This window comes from Ranitomeya imitator, chromosome 8 (genome assembly GCF_032444005.1).
Source record: "Ranitomeya imitator isolate aRanImi1 chromosome 8, aRanImi1.pri, whole genome shotgun sequence".
Classification (NCBI taxonomy): Eukaryota; Metazoa; Chordata; class Amphibia; order Anura; family Dendrobatidae; genus Ranitomeya; species Ranitomeya imitator.
Genome location: NC_091289.1, coordinates 107,427,364 through 107,451,706, shown reverse-complemented (window position 1 = coordinate 107,451,706; position 24,343 = coordinate 107,427,364). Strand labels below are relative to the sequence as shown.

Genomic DNA, 24,343 nt, shown 5'->3' with positions numbered 1-24,343 from the left:
CCCCTGATTTGCGGAGAGTGTTGCAGAAATTTCAGGCTAATAAACCTGATCGTTGTCCGGCGGAGAAACTGTTCGTCCCTGATAGGTGGACTAGTAAAGTTATCTCTGAACTTCATTGTTCGGTGCTGGCCGGTCATCCAGGAATCTTTGGTACCAGGGAGTTGGTTGCTAGATCCTTCTGGTGGCCATCTCTGTCACGGGATGTGCGTGCTTTTGTGCAGTCCTGTGGAATTTGTGCTAGGGCTAAGCCCTGCTGTTCACGTGCCAGTGGGTTGCTTTTGCCCTTGCCGGTCCCGAAGAGGCCTTGGACACATATTTCGATGGATTTTATTTCTGACCTTCCCGTTTCTCAAAAAAAGTCGGTCATTTGGGTGGTCTGTGATCGCTTTTCTAAAATGGTCCATCTGGTGCCCTTGGTTAAATTGCCTTCCTCCTCTGATTTGGTGCCTTTGTTCTTCCAGCATGTGGTTCGTTTACATGGCATTCCTGAGAATATTGTTTCTGACAGAGGTTCCCAGTTTGTCTCGAGGTTCTGGCGAGCCTTTTGTGGTAGGATGGGCATTGACCTATCTTTCTCCTCGGCCTTCCATCCTCAGACTAATGGCCAGACCGAACGAACCAATCAGACCTTGGAAACATATCTGAGATGTTTTGTTTCCGCTGACCAGGATGATTGGGTGTCATTTTTGCCGTTGGCTGAGTTCGCCCTTAATAATCGGGCCAGCTCGGCTACCTTGGTCTCTCCATTTTTCTGCAATTCTGGGTTCCATCCTCGTTTCTCTTCAGGACAGGTTGAGTCTTCGGACTGTCCTGGTGTGGATTCTGTGGTGGACAGGTTGCAGCAGATCTGGACTCAGGTAGTGGACAATTTGACCTTGTCCCAGGAGAAGGCTCAGCTTTTCGCTAATCGCAGACGCCGTGTTGGACCCCTACTTCGTGTTGGGGATCTGGTTTGGTTATCTTCTCGTCATATTCCTATGAAGGTTTCCTCTCCTAAATTTAAACCTCGTTTTATTGGTCCGTATAGGATTTCTGAGATTCTCAATCCGGTGTCTTTTCGTCTGATCCTCCCAGACTCCTTTTCCATACATAATGTATTCCATAGGTCGTTGTTGAGGAGATACGTGGCACCTATGGTTCCATCTGTGGAGCCTCCTGCCCCTGTTTTGGTGGAGGGGGAATTGGAGTATATTGTGGAGAAGATTTTGGATTCTCGTGTCTCTAGACGGAAACTCCAGTATCTGGTCAAATGGAAGGGTTATGCTCAGGAAGATAATTCCTGGGTTTTTGCCTCTGATGTCCATGCCCCAGATCTTGTTCGTGCCTTTCATGTGGCTCATCCTGGTCGGCCTGGGGGTTCTGGTGAGGGTTCGGTGACCCCTCCTCAAGGGGGGGGTACTGTTGTGAATTCTGTGGCTGAGTTCACTTCTGTGGTCACAAGTGGTATTGCAGTCTCTGGGCTTCCTCCCTCAGGTGTTTTGGTGAGCTCGTTGGCTGCCTTGCTATTTAGCTCCACCTGAGTCTGTCTTCCTGGCTCCTTGTCAATGTTCCAGTGTTGGATCTGAGCTTCTGCATCTTTCCTTGGGCCTGCTGCTCTGCTAGATAAGTGCTTCTAGTTTGTTTTCTGTTTTTTCTGTCCAGCTTGCTATTAACTTTTGCTGGAAGCTCTGAGAAGCAAAGGGGTGCACCGCCGTGCTGTTAGTTCGGCACGGTGGGTCTTTTTGCCCCTTTGCGTGGTTTTCGTTTTAGGGTTTTTTGTAGACTGCATAGTTCTCTTTGCTATCCTCGCTCTGTCTAGAATATCGGGCCTCACGTTGCTGAATCTATTTCATTCCTACGTTTGTCTTTTCATCTTGCTAACAGTCATTATATGTGGGGGGCTGCCTATTCCTTTGGGGTATTTCTCTGAGGTAAGTCAGGCTTGTATTTCTATCTTCAGGCTAGTCAGCTCCTCAGGCAGTGCCGAGTTGCATAGGTAGTGATAGGCGCAATCCACTGCTGCTTATAGTTGTGTGAGGATAGATCAGGTACTGCAGTCTACAGAGATTCCACGTCTCAGAGCTCGTCCTATTGTTTTTGGTTATTGCCAGATCTCTGTATGTGCGCTGATTACTGCACGCTGTGTTGCCTGATTGCCAGCCATAACAGACAGGTCAGTGGAGGCCTAGTGGAAGGAGGGACCGCAGACAGGCTTCGAAGGCCTAACATAATTAAATTGGACAGGCTGTAGGCACTTTATAATTGGTTCCAGGAGTACACGGGCAGCAGTAGACAGGTCGCTGTAGTAGTAGTTGAAAGAACGGGCCGCAGACAGGCTTCGAAGGCCTAACATAATAAAATTGGACAGGCTGTAGGCACTTTATGATTGGTTCCAGGGGTACACGGGCAGCAGTGGTCTGGTCAGTGGAGGCCTAGTGGAAGGAGGGACCGCAGACAGGCTTCGAAGGCCTAACATAATAAAATGGGCTGGCTGTAGGCAATTTAAAATTGGTTCCAGGGGTACATGGGCAGCAGTGGTCTGGTCAGTGGAGGCCTAGTGGAAGGAGGGACCGCAGACAGGCTTCGAAGACCTAACATAATAAAATTGGACAGGCTGTAGGCACTTCATGATTGGTTCCAGGGGTACACGGGCAGCAGTGGTCTGGTCAGTGGAGGACTAGTGGAAGGAGGGACCGCAGACAGGCTTCGAAGACCTAACATAATAAAATTGGACAGGCTGTAGGCACTTCATGATTGGTTCCAGGGGTACACGGGCAGCAGTAGACAGGTCAGTGGAGGCCTAGTGGAAGGAGGGACCGCAGACAGGCTTCGAAGGCCTAACATAATTAAATTGGACAGGCTGTAGGCACTTTATAATTGGTTCCAGGAGTACATGGGCAGCAGTAGACAGGTCAGTGTAGTAATAGTTGAAAGAACGGGCCGCAGACAGGCTTCGAAGGCCTAACATAATAAAATTGGACAGGCTGTAGGCACTTTATGATTGGTTCCAGGGGTACACGGGCAGCAGTGGTCTGGTGTTGTGAGTTCTGTTTTTGGGCTCCCTCTGGTGGTTACTGATGGTACTGGGTGATTTGTGTTCTGCTGTCTCTGGTGTCCACCTGTTCTATTAGGATTTGGGAGTTTCCTATTTAACCGGGCTTTCTTGTCATTTCCCCGCCGGCTATCAAGGTTATCAGAGTGTTTTGTTACCTCAGCTTCTGGCTTCAGTAATCTTCAGGACAAGCTAAGTTTTTGATTTTCTTGTTCCACGTTTTGCTTTATTTTTGTCTTGTCCAGTTTGCATATAATTGTTTCTTTGCTGCTGGTTGCTCTAGCGGGCTGTAATTGCTCCTCATGTTCCATGAGTTGGAACATGAGTTCAAGTAATTACAGGATGGTTTTTTGAAGGGTTTTTTGCTGACCGCGCAGTTTACTTTTGTATCCTCTGCTATCTAGTTTTAGCGGGCCTCATTTTGCTGAATCTGTTTTCATACTGTGTATGTGCCTTCCTCTCATTTCACCGTCATTATATGTGGGGGGCTGCTATTTCTGTGGGGTATTTCTCTGGAGGCAAGAGAGGTCTGTGTTTCTTCTAATAGGGGAAGTTAGATCTTCGGCTGGTGCGAGACGTCTAGGATCAACGTAGGCACGTTCCCCGGCTATTGTTATTTGTGTGTTCAGGTTTAGGGTCGCGGTCAGCTCAGGTTCCATCACCCTAGAGCTCGTTGGTGCTTGTCCTTTTGTGATTCCCTGCCATTGGAATCATGACAGTATAGCCGGCCCAAAATGTTTGGGCTGAAGTAGGAGGAAAAGTAGTCTGAGGAAGTTTTTTTTTTTTCTCCTCTGAGGTTGCTGCCTAGCCCTAATTGCAGCCTGGCTGATTTTTTTTTTTTTTCCTCCTCTTAATCCTTGAATGGCTCTGACCTTAGCTGTTTATCATGGACGTCCAGAGTTTAGCTTCCAGCTTGAATAATCTTGCTGCTAAGGTTCAAAATATACAAGATTTTGTTGTACATGCTCCTATGTCTGAACCTAGAATTCCTATTCCAGAGTTCTTTGCTGGAGATAGATCTAGTTTTCTGAATTTTAGGAACAATTGCAAGCTGTTCCTTTCTTTGAAATCTCGCTCTTCTGGAGACCCTGCTCAGCAGGTTAAGATTATTATATCTTTCCTGCGGGGTGACCCTCAAAATTGGGCATTTGCATTGGCACCAGGGGATCCTGCGTTGCTTAATGTGGATGCGTTTTTTCTGGCATTGGGTTTGCTCTATGAGGAACCTAACCAGGAGATTCAGGCTGAAAAAGCTTTATTAGCTCTCTCTCAGGGGCAAGATGAAGCAGAAATATATTGTCAAAAATTTCAGAAATGGTCAGTGCTTACTCAGTGGAATGAGTGCGCCCTGGCTGCAAAGTTCAGAGATGGCCTTTCTGAGGCCATTAAAGATGTTATGGTGGGGTTCCCTGCGCCTACGGGTCTGAATGAGTCTATGACTATGGCTATTCAGATTGATCGGCGTTTACGGGAGCGCAAACCTGTGCACCATTTGGCGGTGTCTTCTGAACAGGCACTTGAGACAATGCAATGTGATAGAGTTCAGTCTAGAAGTGAACGGCAAAACTATAGGCGGAAAAATGGGTTGTGCTTTTATTGTGGTGATTCAGCTCATGTTATATCAGCATGCTCTAAACGCACAAAAAAGGTTGATAAGTCTGTTGCCATTAGTACGTTACAGTCTAAGTTCATTCTGTCTGTGACTCTGATTTGCTCATTATCATCCATTTCCGTCGATGCCTATGTGGATTCAGGCGCTGCCCTGAGTCTTATGGATTGGTCATTTGCCAATCGCTGTGGGTTTAGTCTGGAGCCTCTGGAAGTCCCTATTCCTTTGAAGGGAATTGACTCTACACCTTTGGCTATGAATAAACCTCAGTACTGGACACAAGTGACCATGCGTATGACTCTCGTTCATCAGGAGGTGATTCGCTTCCTGGTATTGTATAATTTACATGATCTTCTAGTACTTGGTCTGCCATGGTTACAAACTCATAATCCAGTCCTTGACTGGAAAACAATGTCTGTGTTAAGCTGGGGATGTCAGGGGGTTCATGATGATGCACCTCCGATTTCTATCGCTTCATCTACTCCTTCTGAGGTTCCTGTATTTTTGTCGGATTATCGGGATGTTTTTGAGGAGCCTAAGCTCAGTTCGCTTCCTCCTCACAGGGATTGCGATTGTGCTATAGATTTAATTCCTGGTAGTAAATTTCCTAAAGGTCGTTTGTTCAATCTGTCAGTGCCAGAGCATACTGCTATGCGGGATTATGTTAAGGAGTCCTTGGAAAAGGGACATATCCGTCCATCTTCGTCCCCTTTGGGAGCAGGTTTTTTTTTCGTGGCCAAGAAAGATGGTTCCTTGAGGCCTTGTATAGATTATCGTCTTTTGAATAAGATTACCGTAAAATATCAGTATCCTTTGCCTTTGTTGACTGATTTGTTTGCTCGCATTAAGGGGGCTAAATGGTTCACTAAGATTGATCTCCGGGGTGCGTATAATCTTATACGAATAAAGCAAGGTGATGAGTGGAAAACCGCATTTAATACGCCTGAGGGCCATTTTGAGTATTTGGTAATGCCTTTCGGACTTTCTAATGCTCCTTCAGTCTTCCAGTCCTTTATGCATGATATTTTCCGTGAATATCTGGATAAATTTATGATTGTGTATTTGGATGATATTTTGTTTTTTTCTGATGACTGGGAGTCTCATGTTCAGCAGGTCAGGAAGGTGTTTCAGGTCCTGCGGGCTAATTCCTTGTTTGTAAAGGGCCCAAGTGTCTCTTTGGAGTCCAGAAGATTTCTTTCTTGGGGTATATTTTTTCCCCTTCTACTATTGAGATGGATCCCGTCAAGGTTCGGGCTATTTGTGACTGGACGCAGCCTGCATCTCTTAAGAGTTTGCAGAAGTTCTTGGGCTTTGCTAATTTCTATCGTCGTTTTATAACTAATTTTTCTAGTGTTGTTAAGCCTTTGACGGATTTGACTAAGAAGGGTGCTGATGTTGCTGATTGGTCTCCTGCGGCTGTGGAGGCCTTTCAGGAACTTAAACGCCGGTTTTCTTCTGCTCCTTTGTTGCGTCAGCCTGATGTTTCGCTTCCTTTCCAAGTTGAGGTTGATGCTTCCGAGATTGGAGCGGGGGCGGTTTTGTCACAGAGAAGCTCCGATTGCTCGGTGATGAAGCCATGTGCGTTCTTTTCTAGAAAGTTTTCGCCCGCTGAGCGGAATTATGATGTGGGTAATCGGGAACTTTTGGCCATGAAGTGGGCATTTGAGGAGTGGCGTCATTGGCTGGAGGGTGCTAGACATCGTGTGGTGGTCTTGACTGATCACAAAAATCTGATTTACCTTGAGTCTGCCAGGCGTCTGAATCCTAGACAGGCTCGTTGGTCACTGTTTTTCTCTCGTTTCAATTTTGTGGTTTCATACCTGCCAGGTTCAAAGAATGTGAAGGCGGATGCTCTTTCTAGGAGTTTTGTGCCTGACTCCCCTGGAAATTCTGAGCCCACTGGTATCCTTAGGGATGGGGTGATTTTGTCGGCCGTCTTCCCAGACTTGCGACGTGCTTTGCAGGAGTTTCAGGTGGGTAAACCTGATCGTTGTCCGCCTGAGAGACTGTTTGTTCCGGATAGTTGGACCAGTAGAGTCATCTCCGAGGTCCATTCTTCTGCGTTGGCAGGTCATCCTGGAATATTTGGTACTAGAGACTTGGTGGCCAGGTCTTTTTGGTGGCCTTCCTTGTCGAGGGATGTGCGTTCTTTTGTGCAGTCTTGTGAGGTTTGTGCTCGGGCTAAGCCTTGCTGTTCTCGAGCCAGTGGATTGTTGTCACCTTTGCCTATCCCGAAGAGGCCTTGGACGCACATTTCCATGGACTTTATTTCGAATCTCCCTGTCTCTCAAAAAATGTCCGTCATCTGGGTTGTGTGTGACCGCTTTTCTAAAATGGTTCATCTTGTACCCTTGCCTAAGTTGCCTTCCTCCTCTGAGTTGGTCCCTCTGTTTTTCCAGAACGTGGTTCGTTTGCATGGGATTCCGGAGAACATCGTTTCTGACAGGGGATCCCAGTTTGTGTCTAGATTTTGGCGGACGTTCTGTGCTAAGATGGGCATTGATTTGTCCTTTTCGTCTGCATTCCACCCTCAGACGAATGGCCAGACGGAGCGAACTAATCAGACCTTGGAAACTTATTTGAGGTGTTTTGTTTCTGCTGATCAGGATGACTGGGTTACCTTTTTGCCGCTGGCCGAGTTTGCCCTTAATAATCGGGCTAGTTCTGCTACCTTGGTTTCTCCTTTCTTTTGTAATTCGGGGTTTCATCCTCGTTTTTCCTCTGGTCAGGTGGAGCCTTCTGATTGTCCTGGAGTGGACATGGTGGTGGATAGGTTGCATCAGATTTGGAGTCATGTGGTGGACAATTTGAAGTTGTCCCAGGAGAAGGCTCAGCAGTTTGCTAATCGCCGTCGCCGCGTGGGTCCTCGACTTCGTGTTGGGGACTTGGTGTGGTTGTCTTCTCGTTTTGTTCCTATGAAGGTCTCTTCTCCTAAGTTCAAGCCTCGGCTCATCGGTCCTTATAGGATCTTGGAAATTCTTAACCCTGTGTCATTTCGTTTGGATCTCCCGGCATCGTTTGCTATTCATAATGTGTTCCATCGGTCGTTGTTGCGGAGGTATGAGGTACCTGTTGTTCCTTCGCTTGAGCCTCCTGCTCCGGTGCTGGTGGAGGGAGAATTGGAGTATGTTGTGGAGAAGATCTTGGATTCTCGTGTTTCCAGACGGAAACTCCAATATTTGGTCAAGTGGAAGGGTTATGGTCAGGAGGATAATTCTTGGGTGGTTGCCTCTGATGTTCATGCTGATGATTTGGTCCGCGCTTTTCATAGGGCTCATCCTGGTCGCCCTGGTGGTTCTCGTGAGGGTTCGGTGACCCCTCCTCAAGGGGGGTGTACTGTTGTGAGTTCTGTTTTTGGGCTCCCTCTGGTGGTTACTGATGGTACTGGGTGATTTGTGTTCTGCTGTCTCTGGTGTCCACCTGTTCTATTAGGATTTGGGAGTTTCCTATTTAACCGGGCTTTCTTGTCATTTCCCCGCCGGCTATCAAGGTTATCAGAGTGTTTTGTTACCTCAGCTTCTGGCTTCAGTAATCTTCAGGACAAGCTAAGTTTTTGATTTTCTTGTTCCACGTTTTGCTTTATTTTTGTCTTGTCCAGCTTGCATATAATTGTTTCTTTGCTGCTGGTTGCTCTAGCGGGCTGTAATTGCTCCTCATGTTCCATAAGTTGGAACATGAGTTCAAGTAATTACAGGATGGTTTTTTGAAGGGTTTTTTGCTGACCGCGCAGTTTACTTTTGTATCCTCTGCTATCTAGTTTTAGCGGGCCTCATTTTGCTGAATCTGTTTTCATACTGTGTATGTGCCTTCCTCTCATTTCACCGTCATTATATGTGGGGGGCTGCTATTTCTGTGGGGTATTTCTCTGGAGGCAAGAGAGGTCTGTGTTTCTTCTAATAGGGGAAGTTAGATCTTCGGCTGGTGCGAGACGTCTAGGATCAACGTAGGCACGTTCCCCGGCTATTGTTATTTGTGTGTTCAGGTTTAGGGTCGCGGTCAGCTCAGGTTCCATCACCCTAGAGCTCGTTGGTGCTTGTCCTTTTGTGATTCCCTGCCATTGGAATCATGACAGTCTGGTCAGTGGAGGCCTAGTGGAAGGAGGGACCGCAGACAGGCTTCGAAGGCCTAACATAATAAAATGTGCTAGCTGTAGACAATTTATGATTGGTTCCAGGGGTACACGGGCAGCAGTGGTCTGGTCAGTGGAGGCCTAGTGGAAGGAGGGACCGCAGACAGGCTTCGAAGGCCTAACATAATAAAATTGGACAGGCTGTAGGCACTTTATGATTGGTTCCAGGGGTACACGGGCAGCAGTGGTCTGGTCATTGGAGGCCTAGTGGAAGGAGGGACAGCAGACAGGCTTCGAAGGTCTAACATAATAAAATGGGCTGGCTGTAGGCAATTTAAAATTGGTTCCAGGGGTACACGGGCAGCAGTGGTCTGGTCAGTGGAGGCCTAGTGGAAGGAGGGACCGCAGACAGGCTTCGAAGGCCTAACATAATAAAATTGGACAGGCTGTAGGCACTTTATGATTGGTTCCAGGGGTACACGGGCAGCAGTAGACAGGTCAGTGGAGGCCTAGTGGAAGGAGGGACCGCAGACAGGCTTCGAAGGCCTAACATAATTAAATTGGACATGCTGTAGGCACTTTAGAATTGGTTTCAGGAGTACACGGGCAGCAGTAGACAGGTCAGTGTAGTAGTAGTTGAAAGAACGGGCCGCAGACAGGCTTCGAAGGCCTAACATAATAAAATTGGACAGGCTATAGGCACTTTAAGATTGGTTCCAGGGGTACACGGGCAGCAGTGGTCTGGTCAGTGGAGGCCTAGTGGAAGGTGGGACCGCAGACAGGCTTCGAAGGCCTAACATAATAAAATGGGCTGGCTGTAGGCAATTTTAAATTGGTTCCAAGGGTACACGGGCAGCAGTGGTCTGGTCAGTGGAGGCCTAGTGGAAGGAGGGACCGCAGACAGGCTTCGAAGGCCTAACATAATAAAATTGGACAGGCTGTAGGCACTTTATGATTGGTTCCAGGGGTACACGGGCAGCAGTAGACAGGTCAGTGGAGGCCTAGTGGAAGGAGGGACCGCAGACAGGCTTTGAAGACCTAACATAATAAAATTGGACAGGCTGTAGGCACTTTATAATTGGTTCCAGGGGTACACGGGCAGCAGTAGACAGGTCAGTGTAGTAGTAGTTGAAAGAACGGGCCGCAGACAGGCTTCGAAGGCCTAACATAATTAAATTGGGCTGGCTGTAGGCACTTTATAATTGGTTCCAGGAGTACACGGGCAGCAGTAGACTGGTCAGTGTAGTAGTAGTTGAAAGAACGGGCCGCAGACAGGCTTCGAAGGCCTAACATAATTAAATTGGGCTGGCTGTAGGCAATTTAAAATTGGTTCCAGGGGTACACGGGCAGCAGTGGTCTGGTCAGCGGAGGCTGATTGTAATGAGTGTCTGCCAGTTAGTAGTCCAAAACAATAAATAAATGTGAATGTCTCGCATTAAAACAAAACGAAAACTCTAAAGGGTGCAATCATTAGGTACAGGGGTGGGATCCTCTGCGTAGTTTCAGACCTACTAATTTAGTGCAAAGTATTTACTGTGGTAAATAGAGGACACTGCCCCTGACTATGTTAAGTACCATCATACATGTCAACACAATGGTATTGTCAGTGGCAGGAATGGAAGGATGTCAGCGCATAGACTAAACATTGGTTGAAGTGTGAGAGATAACGGTGGAAGTGGTAGAGCAATGTTTGACCTGGGGTGGGTGAACTCTCTTGTGGCCGGCAGTACAGGCCCAGGGCCCCTCATGTTACAACAGTGTGTCTGACATTGGGTGCGCACCACCACCGCCAGAGACACTTTATTGTACTATGAGGGACCCAGTGGCAGTGCCGTCGACCAAAAGCGGGCACACCCACCTCTTCAGACAAACAGCACTCTCACGGGTGCTTGCGCCAAGTCGCGATACCACGGCCCCGTGTGGGGAGTTTGGCCATTTACGGAGGTGTAAACATGTCGTATGCTGGACAATCAGCTGCAGCAAATTAGACATTAGAAAAGTAATTCACAGTAGTCCACAGGCAAGAGTTTTTCATAGGAAAGCTAGGTGTCGGCCGGGCAAGGTGGGGCAAAAGAATTCGAAATCCAGTTGTGGTTCATTTTAATGAATGTTAGATCATCAACATTTTGGGTAGCCAGACGAGTCCTTTTTTCGGTTAATATTGAACCTGCAGCACTGAATACTCTTTCTGATAGGACACTAGCTGCCGGGCAAGCAAGCTCCTGCAATGCATATTCTGCCAATTCTGGCCAGGTGTCTAATTTGGATGCCCAGTAATCAAATGGGAATGACGGTTGAGGGAGAACATCGATAAGGGATGACAAATAGTTTGTAACCATACTGGACAAATGTCTCCTGTCACTTTCAATTGATGCAGCAGTACCTGTCCTGTCTGCGGTCATAGCAAAATCACTCCACAACCTGGTCAGAAAACCCCTCTGTCCAACGCCACTTCTGATGTGTGCACCCCTAACACTCCTGGTCTGCTGCCCCCTGGAGCTCATGTGAGAACGATCACGTGCGCTGTGTGCTGGGAATGCCTGAAGCAAACGGTCAACAAGAGTTGATTGTTTGGTTGCTAATATTAGTTCCAAGTTCTCATGTGGCATAATATTTTGCAATTTGCCTTTATAGCGTGGATCAAGGAGGCAGGCCAACCAGTAATCGTCATCGTTCATCATTTTAGTAATGCGTGTGTCCCTTTTGAGGATACATAAGGCATAATCCGCCATGTGGGCCAAAGTTCCAGTTGTCAAATCTGCGGTTGTGATTGGTTGAGGGGCAGTTTCAGGCAAATCTACGTCACTTGTGTCCCTCAAAAAACCAGAACCCGGCCTTGCCACGCAACCAATTTCCAGTGCCCCCGGGAAAGCTTCCTCATTAAAAATATACTCATCCCCATCATCCTCCTCGTCCTCCACCTCCTCTTCGCCCGCTACCTCGTCCTGTACACTGCCCTGATCAGACAATGGCTGACTGTCATCATGGCTTTCCTCTTCCTCTGGTGCAGACGCCTGATCCTTTATGTGCGTCAAACTTTGCATCAGCAGACACATTAGGGGGATGCTCATGCTTATTATGGCGTTGTCTGCACTAACCAGCCGTGTGCATTCCTCAAAATACTGAAGGACTTGACACATGTCTTGTATTTTCGACCACTGCACACCTGACAACTCCATGTCTGCCATCCTACTGCCTGCCCGTGTATGTATATCCTCCCACAAAAACATAACAGCCCGCCTCTGTTGGCACAGTCTCTGAAGCATGTGCATTGTTGAGTTCCACCTTGTTGCAACGTCTATGATTAGGCGATGCTGGGGAAGGTTCAAAGACCGCTGATAGGTCTGCATACGGCTGGAGTGTACAGGCGAACGGCGGATATGTGAGCAAAGTCCACGCACTTTGAGGAGCAGGTCGGAGAACCCAGGATAAGTTTTCAATAAGCACTGCACCACCAGGTTTAAGGTGGGAGCCAGGCAAGGAATGTGTTTCAGTTGGGAAAGGGAGATGGCAGCCATGAAATTCCTTCCGTTATCACTCACTACCTTGCCTGCCTCAAGATCTACTGTGCTCAGCCACGACTGCGTTTCTTGCTGCAAGAACTCGGACAGAACTTCCGCGGTGTGTCTGTTGTCGCCCAAACACTTCATAGCAAATACAGCCTGCTGACGCTTGCCAGTAGCTGGCCCATAATAGGACAACTGGTGTGCAACAGTGTCAGCTGCCGATGGAGTGGTTGGCCGACTGCGGTCTGTGGAAGAGCTGTCGCTTCTGCAGGAGGACGAGGAGGAGGAGGAGGGGGTGCGAACGCCTACAGCCAACTGTTTCCTAGACCGTGGGCTAGGCACAACTGTCCCGAAATTGATGTCCCCTGTGGACCCTGCATCCACCACATTCACCCAGTGTGCCGTGATGGACACGTAACGTCCCTGGCCATGCCTACTGGTCCATGCATCTGTAGTCAGGTGCACCTTTGTACTCACAGATTGCCTGAGTGCATGGACGATGCGCTGTTTAACATGCTGGTGCAGGGCAGGGATGGCTTTTCTGGAAAAAAAGCGTCGACTGGGTAGCTCGTAGCGTGGTTCAGCGTACTCCATCAGGGCTTTGAAAGCTTCGCTTTCAACTAACCGGTAGGGCATCATCTCTATCGAGATTAGTCTAGCTATGTGGGCGTTAAAACCCTGTGTACGCGGATGCGAGGATAAGTACTTCCTTTTTCTAACCAGAGTCTCATGTAGGGTGAGCTGGACTGGAGAGCTGGAGATCGTGGAACTAGCGGGTGTGCCGGTGGACATGGCAGACTGAGAGACGGTTGGAGACGGTATTGTTTCCGCCGGTGCCCTAGATGCAATATTTCCTCCTACAAAACTGGTGATTCCCTGACCCTGACTGCTTTTGGCTGGCAAAGAAACCTGCACAGATACGGCCGGTGGTGCGGAAAATGGTGGCCTTACAGTGACGGAAGGGATTTTGCGTTGCTGACTAGCTTCATTGGCCGAGGGTGCTACAACCTTAAGGGACGTTTGGTAGTTAGTCCAGGCTTGAAAATGTATGGTGGTTAAATGTCTATGCATGCAACTTGTATTGAGACTTTTCAGATTCTGACCTCTGCTTAAGCTAGTTGAACATTTTTGACAGATGACTTTGCGCTGATCAATTGGATGTTGTTTAAAAAAATGCCAGACTGCACTCTTCCTAGCATCGGATCCCTTTTCAGGGATTGCAGACTGAGCTTTAACCGGATGGCCACGCTGTCCTCCAACAGGTTTTGGGTTTGCCACGTGTTTTGGGCCAGATACGGGCCCGGCAGATGGAACCTGTTGCGATGTTGATGCCTGCTGCGGCCCCTCCTCCACCTCCGCTTCTGAACTACTGCCGCCTGCACCCTGTTCCCCCAATGGCTGCCAATCGGGGTCAACAACTGGGTCATCTATTACCTCCTCTTCTAGCTCGTGTGCAACTTCGTCTGTGTCACCGTGTCGGTCGGTGGTATAGCGTTCGTGACGGGGCAACATAGTCTCATCAGGGTCTGATTGTGGATCAGTACCCTGAGAGGGCAATGTTGTGGTCTGAGTCAAAGGACCAGCATAGTAGTCTGGCTGTGGCTGTGCATCAGTGCACTCCATGTCAGAATCTGCTTGTAATGGGCATGGCCTGTTAAGTGTTTCACTTTCTAAGCCAGGGACGGTATGTGTAAAGAGCTCCATGGAGTAACCCGTTGTGTCGACTGCTGCATCCTTCTCTCTTGTTGTTGTTTTTGCTGAAGAGTACAAGGAAGCGACTTGTCCCTGACCGTGAACATCCACAAGCGACGCGCTGCTTTTACATTTACCAGTTTCAGAAGAGGAGGCAAAAGAGCTAGAGGCTGAGTCTGCAAGGTAAGCCAAAACTTGCTGTTGCTGCTCCGGCTTTAAAAGCGGTTTTCCTACTCCCAGGAAAGAGAGCGTTCGAGGCCTTGTGTAGCCAGACGACGAACCTGGCTCCACAGCTCCAGACTTAGGTGGAATATTTTTTTTCCCACGACCACCTGATGCTCCAGTACCACTACCATCATTACCGGCTGACAATGAACGCCCACGGCCACGACCTCTTGCACCAGACTTCCTCATTGTTTTAAAAACTTAACCAAAGTAACTTTATTTGTTGCTGTCAAACAACTTACACGGTGAGCTATAACTTCAGTATGATTTCAATATCCCTTTACAGGTTGGTGAGACCACAAGGAAAATCAGGCACAATGTTACACACTCTGTTTTCTGTGGCACCAAATCACAAAGATGCCACACACACAGGACTGTCACTCAAGCACAAATGTCAATATTAATCTCCCACTGATTTTTTTTTTTTTTTTTTTTTCAGGGAGAATTTAGAAACAAAATAAAATAAAATGATTTTTTCAGGAAGAATTTAGAAATCAAATAAAATAAAATGATTTTTTCAGGTAGAATTTAGAAACCAAATAAAAAAAAAAAAAAGGCTTTCTAAGGCCCACTGAGTGAGAGATGGCACACACAGGAGTCAGGAGTGGCACACAAGCCCAGAGGCCAATATTTTTCTCCCACTGATTGATGTAGTGATTTTTTCAGGTAGGATTTAGAACCCAAATCAAGCAAAAAAATAAATAGGCTTTCTATGGCCCACAATTTGAGAGAGAGAGAGAGAGAGAGAGAGAGATGGCACACCCAGGAGTCAAGACTGGCACACAAGCAGAAAGGGCAATATTAATCTCCCACTGTTTTTTTTTTTTTTTTTTTTTAAGGGAGACTTTAGAAACAAAATAAAATAAAATGATTTTTTCAGGAAGAATTTAGAAACCAAATAAAATAAAATGATTTTTTCAGGGAGAATTTAGAAACCAAATAAAAAAAAGAAAAAAGGCTTTCTATTGCCCACTGAGTGAGAGATGGCACACACAGGAGTCAGGAGTGGCACATAAGCCCAGAGGCCAATATTTATCTCCCACTGATTGATGTAGTGATTTTTTTCAGGTAGATTTTAGAACCCAAATCAAGCAAAAAAATAAATAGGCTTTCTATGGCCCACTGAGTGAGAGATGGCACACACAGGAGTCAGGAGTGGCACACAAGCCCAGAGGCCAATATTTTTCTCCCACTGATTGATGTAGTGATTTTTTCAGGTAGATTTTAGAACCCAAATCAAGCAAAAAAATAAATAGGCTTTCTATGGCCCACTGAGTGAGAGATGGCACACACAGGAGTCAGGAGTGGCACACAAGCCCAGAGGCCAATATTTTTCTCCCACTGATTGATATTGTGATTTTTTCAGGTAGATTTTAGAACCCAAATCAAGCAAAAAAATAATTAGGCTTTCTATGGCCCACTGAGTGAGAGATGGCACACACAGGAGTCAGGAGTGACACACAAGCCCAGAGGCCAATATTTTTCTCCCACTGATTGATGTTGTGATTTTTTCAGGTAGATTTTAGAACCCAAATCAAGCAAAAAAATAAATAGGCTTTCTATGGCCCACTGAGTGAGAGATGGCACACACAGGAGTCAGGAGTGGCACACAAGCCCAGAGGCCAATATTTTTCTCCCACTGATTGATGTAGTAATTTTTTCAGGTAGATTTTAGAACCCAAATCAAACTAAAAAAAATTAATAGGCTTTCTATGGCCCACTGAGTGAGAGATGGCACACACAGGAGTCAGGAGTGGCACACAAGCCCAGAGGCCAATATTTTTCTCCCACTGATTGATGTAGTGATTTTTTCAGGTAGATTTTAGAACCCAAATCAAGCAAAAAAAATAAATAGGCTTTCTATGGCCCACTGAGTGAGAGATGGCACACACAGGAGTCAGGAGTGGCACACAAGCCCAGAGGCCAATATTTTTCTCCCACTGATTGATGTAGTGATTTTTTCAGGTAGATTTTAGAACCCAAATCAAGCAAAAAAAATAAATAGGCTTTCTATGGCCCACTGAATGAGAGATGGCACACACAGGAGTCAGGAGTGGCACACAAGCCCAGAGGCCAATATTTTTCTCCCACTGATTGATGTAGTGATTTTTTCAGGTAGATTTTAGAACCCAAATCAAGCAAAAAAATAAATAGGCTTTCTATGGCCCACTGAGTGAGAGATGGCACACACAGGAGTCAGGAGTGGCACACAAGCCCTGAGGCCAATATTTTTCTCCCACTGATTTATGTAGTGATTTTTTCAGGTAGATTTTACAACCCAAATCAAGCAAAAAAATAAATAGGCTTTCTATGGCCCACTGAGTGAGAGATGGCACACACAGGGATGGCACTCTAGCAGAAATGCCAATCTTAATCTCCCACAAAAAAAAATAAAAACAGGGACTGTCCTACAATTACTATCTCCCTGCAGTAATCTCAGCCAGGTATGGCAGGCAGCAATAAGGAGTGGACTGATGCACAAATTAAATAAAAAGTGTAGACAAACAAAAAAGATAGCTGTGCAGAAAGGAAGGAACAAGAGGATTTGTGCTTTGAAAAAAGCAGTTGGTTTGCACAGCAGCAGCTATCAGGGAGCCTTCTAGGGCAGCCCAATGAGCTACAGCGCTGAGAAAAAAAAAAAAAATGTAGCTTCCACTGTCCTTGCACACCGAAGGTGGTGTTGGACAGTGGAAATCGCTACAGCACAAGCGGTTTGGTGGTTAATGGACCCTGCCTAACGCTATCCCTGCTTCTGACGAAGCGGCAGCAACCTCTCCCTAAGCTCAGATCAGCAGCAGTAAGATGCCGGTCGGCGGGAACGCCCCTTTATAGCCCCTGTGACGCCGCAGACAGCAAGCCAATCACTGCAATGCCCTTCTCTAAGATGGTGGGGACCAGGACCTATGTCATCACGCTGCCCACACTCTGCGTTCACCTTCATTGGCTGAGAAATGGCGCTTTTCGCGTCATTGAAACGCGACTTTGGCGCGAAAGTCGCGTACCGCATGGCCGACCCCGCACAGGGGTCGGATCGGGTTTCATGAAACCCGACTTTGCCAAAAGTCGGTGACTTTTGAAAATGAACGACCCGTTTCGCTCAACCCTACTGAGAACTATCAAATCTTAATATTTTTCTAGCAAAGGTTATGGGATGTACCAAAGTGCTTCTTTTTCACTCAGAGTAAACTGAATAAAATTTGAATTTTTAATAGGGCACACTAGGGTTAGCCATTGTTAAGCGGGAGCACCATTTGCACTATATTTGTAGGGTGCCCACCTCCGTGGCTAGGCAGGATTACATATAGGGCTGAAATAGGTGCATTTTCACTTATGTTGATGTATTGTGTTGTCATACGTTATCTTTTTTTTCAATTGTAATTTTTATTGAAAATGTTTCAAATTTTAGAGGAAAAGAAAAAATAATTAGGCATTTTAGATTTGTCACTATCACTTATAGGTTAACAACCAATCTTATACTATAGTAATAATTAAACAAACATTTTCAAGTAGATAAAGAGTCGAATTTTACAAACAAACACACAGACTCAGCAGAAGGAAAGGGGGGAAATGATATGGAATTTTATGACCTACTTACATAAATCTCATAGAGGTCATATATTTAACATAGACCAAAATTAATCCAAAGTCCTACATTATTAAGAAATACAATGAGACCTTTTAATATATATATATATATATATATATATATATATATATATATATATATATATTTATATATATATATATATATATATATATATTTTTTTATTTTTTATTTTTGTTTTTTTGTTTTGTCCCAGGGATATTACTAAACGAGTAATAAAGATTATTGTTTTAAGAAGATATATGTTAGAATATCAAAAACTCACCAAAAGCTCATTCTGAGAATATACAGTTGTGGCCAAAAGTATTGACCCCCCTGCAATTCTGTCAGATAATACTCAGTTTCTTCCTGAAAATGATTGCAAACACAAAATTTTTGGTATTATTATCTTCATTTAATTTGTCTTAAATGAAAAAACACAAAAAGAATTGTCCTAAAGCCAAATTGGATATAATTCCACACCAAACATAAAAAGGGGGTGGACAAAAGTATTGGCACTGTTCAAAAAAATCATGTGATGCTTCTCTAATTTATGTAATTAACAGCACCTGTAACTTACCTGTGGCACCTAACAGGTGTTGGCAATAACTAAATCACACTTGCAGCCAGTTGACATGGATTAAAGTTGACTCAACCTCTGCCCTGTGTCTGTGTGTACCACCTTGAGCATGGAGAAAAGATAGAAGACCAAAGAACTGTCTGAGGACTTGAGAAACCAAATTATGAGGAAGCATGAGCAATCTCAAGGCTACAAGTCCATCTCCAAAGACATGAATGTTCCTATGTCTACCGTGCGCAGTGTCATCAAGAAGTTTAAAGCCCATGGCACTGTGGCTAACCTCCCTAGATGTGGATGGAAAAGAAAAATTGACAAGAGATTTCAACGCAAGATTGTGCGGATGTTGGATAAAGAACCTCGACTAACATCCAAACAAGTTCAAGCTGCCCTGCAGTCCGAGGGTACAACAGTGTCAACCCGTACTATCCGTTGGCATCTGAATGAAAAGGGACTGTATGGTAGGAGACCCAGGAAGACCCCACTTCTTACCCCGAGACATAAAAAAGCCAGGCTGGAGTTTGCCAAAACTTACCTGAAAAAGCCTGAAATGTTTTGGAAGAATGTTCTCTGGTCAGATGAGACAAAAGTAGAGCCTTTTGGGCAAAGGCATCAACATAGAGGCAGGAGAAAAAAAAGAGGCATTCAAAGAAAAGAACACGGTCCCTACAGTCAAACATAGCGGAGGTTCCCTGATGTTTTGGGGTTGCTTTTCTGCCTCTGGCACTGGACTGCTTAACCGTGTGCATGGCATTATGAAGTCTGAAGACTACCATCAAATCTTGCGGCATAACGTAGGGCCCAGTGTGAGAAAGCTGGGTCTCCCTCAGAGGTCATGGGTCTTCCAGCAGGACAATGACCCAAAACAGACTTCAAAAAGCACTAGAAAATGGTTTGAGAGAAAGCAATGGAGACTTCTAAGGTGGCCAGCAATGAGTCCAGACCTGAATCCCATAGAACACCTGTGGAGAGATCTAAAAATGTCAGTTTGGAGAGGGCACCCTTCAAATATATGGGACCTGGAGCAGTTTGCCCAAAAAGAATTGTCTAAAATTGCTGCAGAGCATTGTAAGAAACTCATTGATGGTTACTGGAAGCGGTTGGTCTCAGTTATTTTGGCTAAAGGTTGTGCAACCAAGTATTAGGCTGAGGGTGCCAATACTTTTGTTTGGCCCAATTTTTGGAGTTTTGTGTGAAATGATCAATGTTTTGCTTTCTGCTTCATTCTCTTTTGTGCATTTTCATTTAAGACAAATTAAATGAAGATAACAATACCAAAGAATTTGTGTTTTCAATCATTTTCAGGAAGAAACTGAGTATTATCTGACAGAATTGCAGGAGTGTCAATACTTTTGGCCACAACTGTAGCCTCAGAGTAAGCAGAACTGCTCACTAGTGACGAGCGAACGTGCTCCCACGGTAATTCCCACATGTGCTCAAGCTGTCTAACAGCCACAAATCATGCAACCGCAGGGACTGGAACATAATATATGAGCACGCCCAAGAGGCTCCGATAACACCAGAGCGTGCTCAGATAAGACGTCATCTGAGCATGTTCGTCCATCACTACTGTTCACCTTAGCGGGATATGCTTATAACAGCCACAATTTGTCTGAAAAGCTCATAAAGATTGGACCAGCTGCTGCTCCTCCTTATACCGATTATGCCCAATAGCAACCACATAAGTGCAGTAGTGTAGCGGGAAAAACAAGGAACCACTGGGCACTGCCTCAGTAAAGTGACCATACTTCTACCTATGAGCCGCCAGGTTTTCCAGCAACGCCTAATGGTTCTTTGTTTTTTCCTCTACAGTTTTCTGCCTTTCTAATAAATGGAATGGATTTCCAGTTCCAGGAATTTCAGCAAAAGAATCTGCCATGATTGAACTTACCCTTAATATTACTTGTCTCCCCTCCTGACCTCTTAGTGTTTGTTGGTACTCCCCAAGAAATGTCAATTGTGGAGAATTTTTTGATTTTGATGTATCTTGTGGAAAATGATGATGTGATTGTCAGACATGCCACCAACTGGTGATCAAACTGGTGTCAATTTATTCAAATGTTTATTGGAGGAATAATAGAGGAACAGCACACCGTAGAGTTTTAAGCAAAGAAATATCATAATTGGGGAAATATTACAAGAAAAACAAGTCCCCTTTAAAAGGCCCACAGCATACAGTTCCTGTCATCGCCTTACCATAAGATCTTTTCTAGATGTTTGTTTTTCACGTACGTGTCCTATCCATTATTCACAGATAGAACACATCACCAGAGTACAGTAGTTTATGCAGCTATTCACACATTCATGTTTTTTTTCTGGACCAAGTAGTCTACAAAAAAAACAAAAAACAGATTTGAGCTGAGCCATGGATCAAACTCGACAATGCAAGGTTATGAGTCCATGAAAAATTACTGACTTCGCTCATTACCATTTGGCCATTTTTCTACATTGTAGTGGATAGGAGAAGTTTTGTAATTTATTTATTTTTTTATATGAAAAAAAAAAATCACTGATGAAACTGATGGTAAAAACTGACCAGACACTGATGAAACTCTTATTAAAAACACTGATTTTTTTGCATACATGAAAAATCACTGAAGGCTGAATATGAATGTGGGACAAGATAGGTTCAACATGTCAATTGCTTTGGACCAAACTATGCCAAAGTTCTGGCACATTTGTGTTACAAAAAACCTCCCCAGTGTTCCCAGGACTTGGACTCATGCATCAGATGCTTAAAGAGAACCTGTCAGCAGGATTTAGCTCTATAAACTAAAAGCATGGCCTTAATGGCACTGTGATGCTGATTAATATGATATCTGATATAAAAGGATTTGCTGGGTGGCTGATGAATACTCACCTTTTGAAGTTTTCAGAAAATCACGTCTTATGTGCTTTGGGGCAGGACATAGGGGGCAAGAACTTCTACTGCACCTCCGCCCCTCACCAGTATCCTCTGCTTCTTGTACATGTCACTGATTATTCAGTGACCTGCCTCCTTTTTAAAATTCCATGCCACTACCTTCATCATTGTGTGGGTGGTGTGAGTGCAGTATTAGTTGGCGTCCTGTGGGCGGCACGTGCGCAGTGAGTCGGCGTCCTGCATGCAAGACTTCAACAAATTGCTACCGGATGCGGCATATGTGCAGATCAAGATATCAGCTCTGGGAAAAATTTGCTCAGCCGAAATCTCGATCTGCACATGCATCGCCTCTGACACCATTTTATTGTAGTTCTGCACGCAGGACGCCGACTAATACTGCGCACACGCCACCCACACATTGATGGAGGTTGTGGCATGGAATTTTAAAAAGGAGGCAGGTCACTGACCTGTCACAGTGACCTGTTCAAGACGCAGAGGAGGCTGGTGGGGGTGAATAACAAGAGGACCCTGCCCACCCCGAAGCACAGAAGGCTTCACTTTATGAAAACTTCACAAGGTGAGTATTCAGCAGCCACTTAGCAGATCCCTTCTCATCAGGTATCAGATTAATCAGCATCACAGTGCCATTAAGGTCATGCCTTTACTTTATATGGCTAAAACCTGCTGACAGGTTCTCTTTAACCCAGAGTGGTGGACATTCAGGGCTATTTAAGTATTTTACACCTCCTACTGTATAATCTAACCCGGACCTGTCTTATTTTGCGAAACACTGTGTCTATATGAAATAACTTGCATATTAATTTAAACAGGTTTAAGCAATAAAAATATTGGTGGGATGCTGTTGTAAGCTCATAGGAACAATTAGGAAGACAACAACTTTTTCTTCAATCTCCGGTAACATACTGTTCTGTACCTGTAAGTAAGCAGAACCCTTACAGATACCATGGGGATATTTCACGCCTCTCCACCAGTTTAATTATGGTAAATCCTAATTGACTTTACTATAGTATCTGTATAGCAATATAAAGTACTATGATCTTAAGGGAGCACTTTAGTGGTGGAAGACATCATCTGCTCGGAAAATTACCTCCTGATCTACATTTAATTTGTGGTCCCTGTCAATAAGTAAAAAGGGCAACAGTAAACACAGAAGAGTGGTGTGAAAATAATCTCATAGAGGGGTTCAGTCTCACAAGGTGGTAATGGTGCCACAGACGACCTGTATACGGCGCATGATGGCATCTAAGGACTACGCTATATTCCCAATGTATACAGTTGTCTGGCTCACAAACCCTTTGAAGCCCTGCTTTGCACTAACTTTTTTTTTCTGTGATTTAAATTGGTTCCCCATTTTCTAACAATTTTGACTAACGTCCTAGGGTCTAAGGTTTAACGTCTCTACTTGTGGAAAGTGACGTGCCTGTGTAAGGACCAGAAGAAAAAGTGAAGGACAGCATCCAATCCAGGTGAAATGTAGAAAAATCTTTATTGTGCCAGATGCAACGTTTCAACCATAAAAGGTCTTTTTCAAGCATGCATTACAGTCAAAGATGGCGGCCTTATATGAGAAGTGATTGGTGGTTGTGAATCCACTTCCCATATAAGGCCGCCATCTTTGACTGTAGTGCATGCTTGAAAAAGACCTTTTATGGTTGAAACGTTGCATCTGGCACAATAAAGGTTTTTCTACATTTCACCTGGATTGGATGCTGTCCTTCACTTTTTCTTCTGGTATGTACTCTTCCATTTGGGTCCAGTGGAACTAGGACGGGCATCCCTCTATCGGTTGTGCTGTTGGCTATTCTCTAATGTAATGCCTGTGTAAGGAGACTTGTGGGCCATGAAATGCTCCTTTGGCAAATTTATTATGCAAATTGCATATTCAGAGAGGAAGAGGGCTTAAACTGCAGAGCCACTTACTGGATAGAGCAATCCTCAAAGTCAATATTAACTCTTTAATTAGACTTGACATATGACTTAGGATAAAAGCCAAACCAGAATCTTAATTTTCAGGCATGTTATCCTTAAGGTACTGTCACACTAGACGATATCGCTAGCGATCCGTGACGTTGCAGCGTCCTCGCTAGCGATATCGTCCAGTGTGACAGGCAGCAGCGATCAGGCCCCTGCTGGGAGATCGCTGGTCGGGGAAGAAAGTCCAGAACTTTATTTAGTCGCTGGACTCCCCGTAGACATCGCTGAATCGGCGTGTGTGACACCGATTCAGCGATGTCTTTGCTGGTAACCAGGGTAAACATCGGGTAACTAAGCGCAGGGCCGCTCTTAGTAACCCGATGTTTACCCTGGTTACCATCCTAAAAGTAAAAAAACAAACACTACATACTTACCTACCGCTCTCTGTCCTCCAGCGCTGTGCTCTGCACTCCTCCTGCTCTGGCTGTGAGCGTCGGTCAGCCGGAAAGCAGAGCGGTGACGTCACCGCTCTGCTTTCTGGCTGCCCGGCGCTCACAGCCAGACCAGAGAAGCAGAGCGCCGAGGACAGACAGCGGAAGGTAAGTATGTAGCGTTTGTTTTTTTACTTTTTAGGATGGTAACCAGGGTAAACATCGGGTTACTAAGCGCGGCCCTGCGCTTAGTTACCCGATGTTTACCCTGGTTACCGGGGACCTTGGGATCGTTGGTCGCTGGAGAGCTGTCTGTGTGACAGCTCTCCAGCGACCAAACAGCGACGCTGCAGCGATCCGGATCATTGTCGGTATCGCTGCAGCGTCGCTATGTGTGACGGTACCTTAAGTCAGGCCGGTTTCACACGTCAGTGGCTCCGGTACGTGAGGTGACAGTTTCCTCACATACCGGAGACACTGACTCACGTAGACACATTAAAATCAATGTGTCTCTGCACATGTCAGCGTGTTTTCACAGACCGTGTGTCCGTTTGGAAAACACAGAGACATGTCAGTGTTCGTGGGAGCGCACGTATTACACGGACCCATTAAAGTCAATGGGTCCATGTAAAACACGTACCACACATGGATGTTGTCCGTGTGCAGTCCGTGTGCCGTGCAGGAGACAGCGCTACAGTAAGCGCTGTCCCCCCAGCATGGTGCTGAAGCCGCTATTCATTTCTTGATATGAAAAATCTTTTTTTTTTTCTGGGTGTTTAAAATAAAGATCCCTGTCCCCAACCCCCTCCCGCCCCCAGATGC

The 24,343-nt window shown here is 45.6% G+C and overlaps 1 protein-coding gene across 4 annotated transcripts in view; it reads right to left on the bottom strand.

Moving 5' to 3' along the window:
• The window catches only part of C8H1orf21 (chromosome 8 C1orf21 homolog), a 228,163-nt gene that overhangs the window by 140,751 nt on the left and 63,069 nt on the right, over window positions 1-24,343 (bottom strand). The window contains exon 2 of one of the 4 annotated variants that reach the window (XM_069737264.1): window positions 20,489-20,621. The exons of the other annotated variants lie outside the window; for them this stretch is intronic. The gene's annotated coding sequence lies outside the window, so the exon portion shown is untranslated. The remainder of the gene's footprint in view (window positions 1-20,488; window positions 20,622-24,343) is intronic. 4 annotated transcript variants of the gene reach the window in all.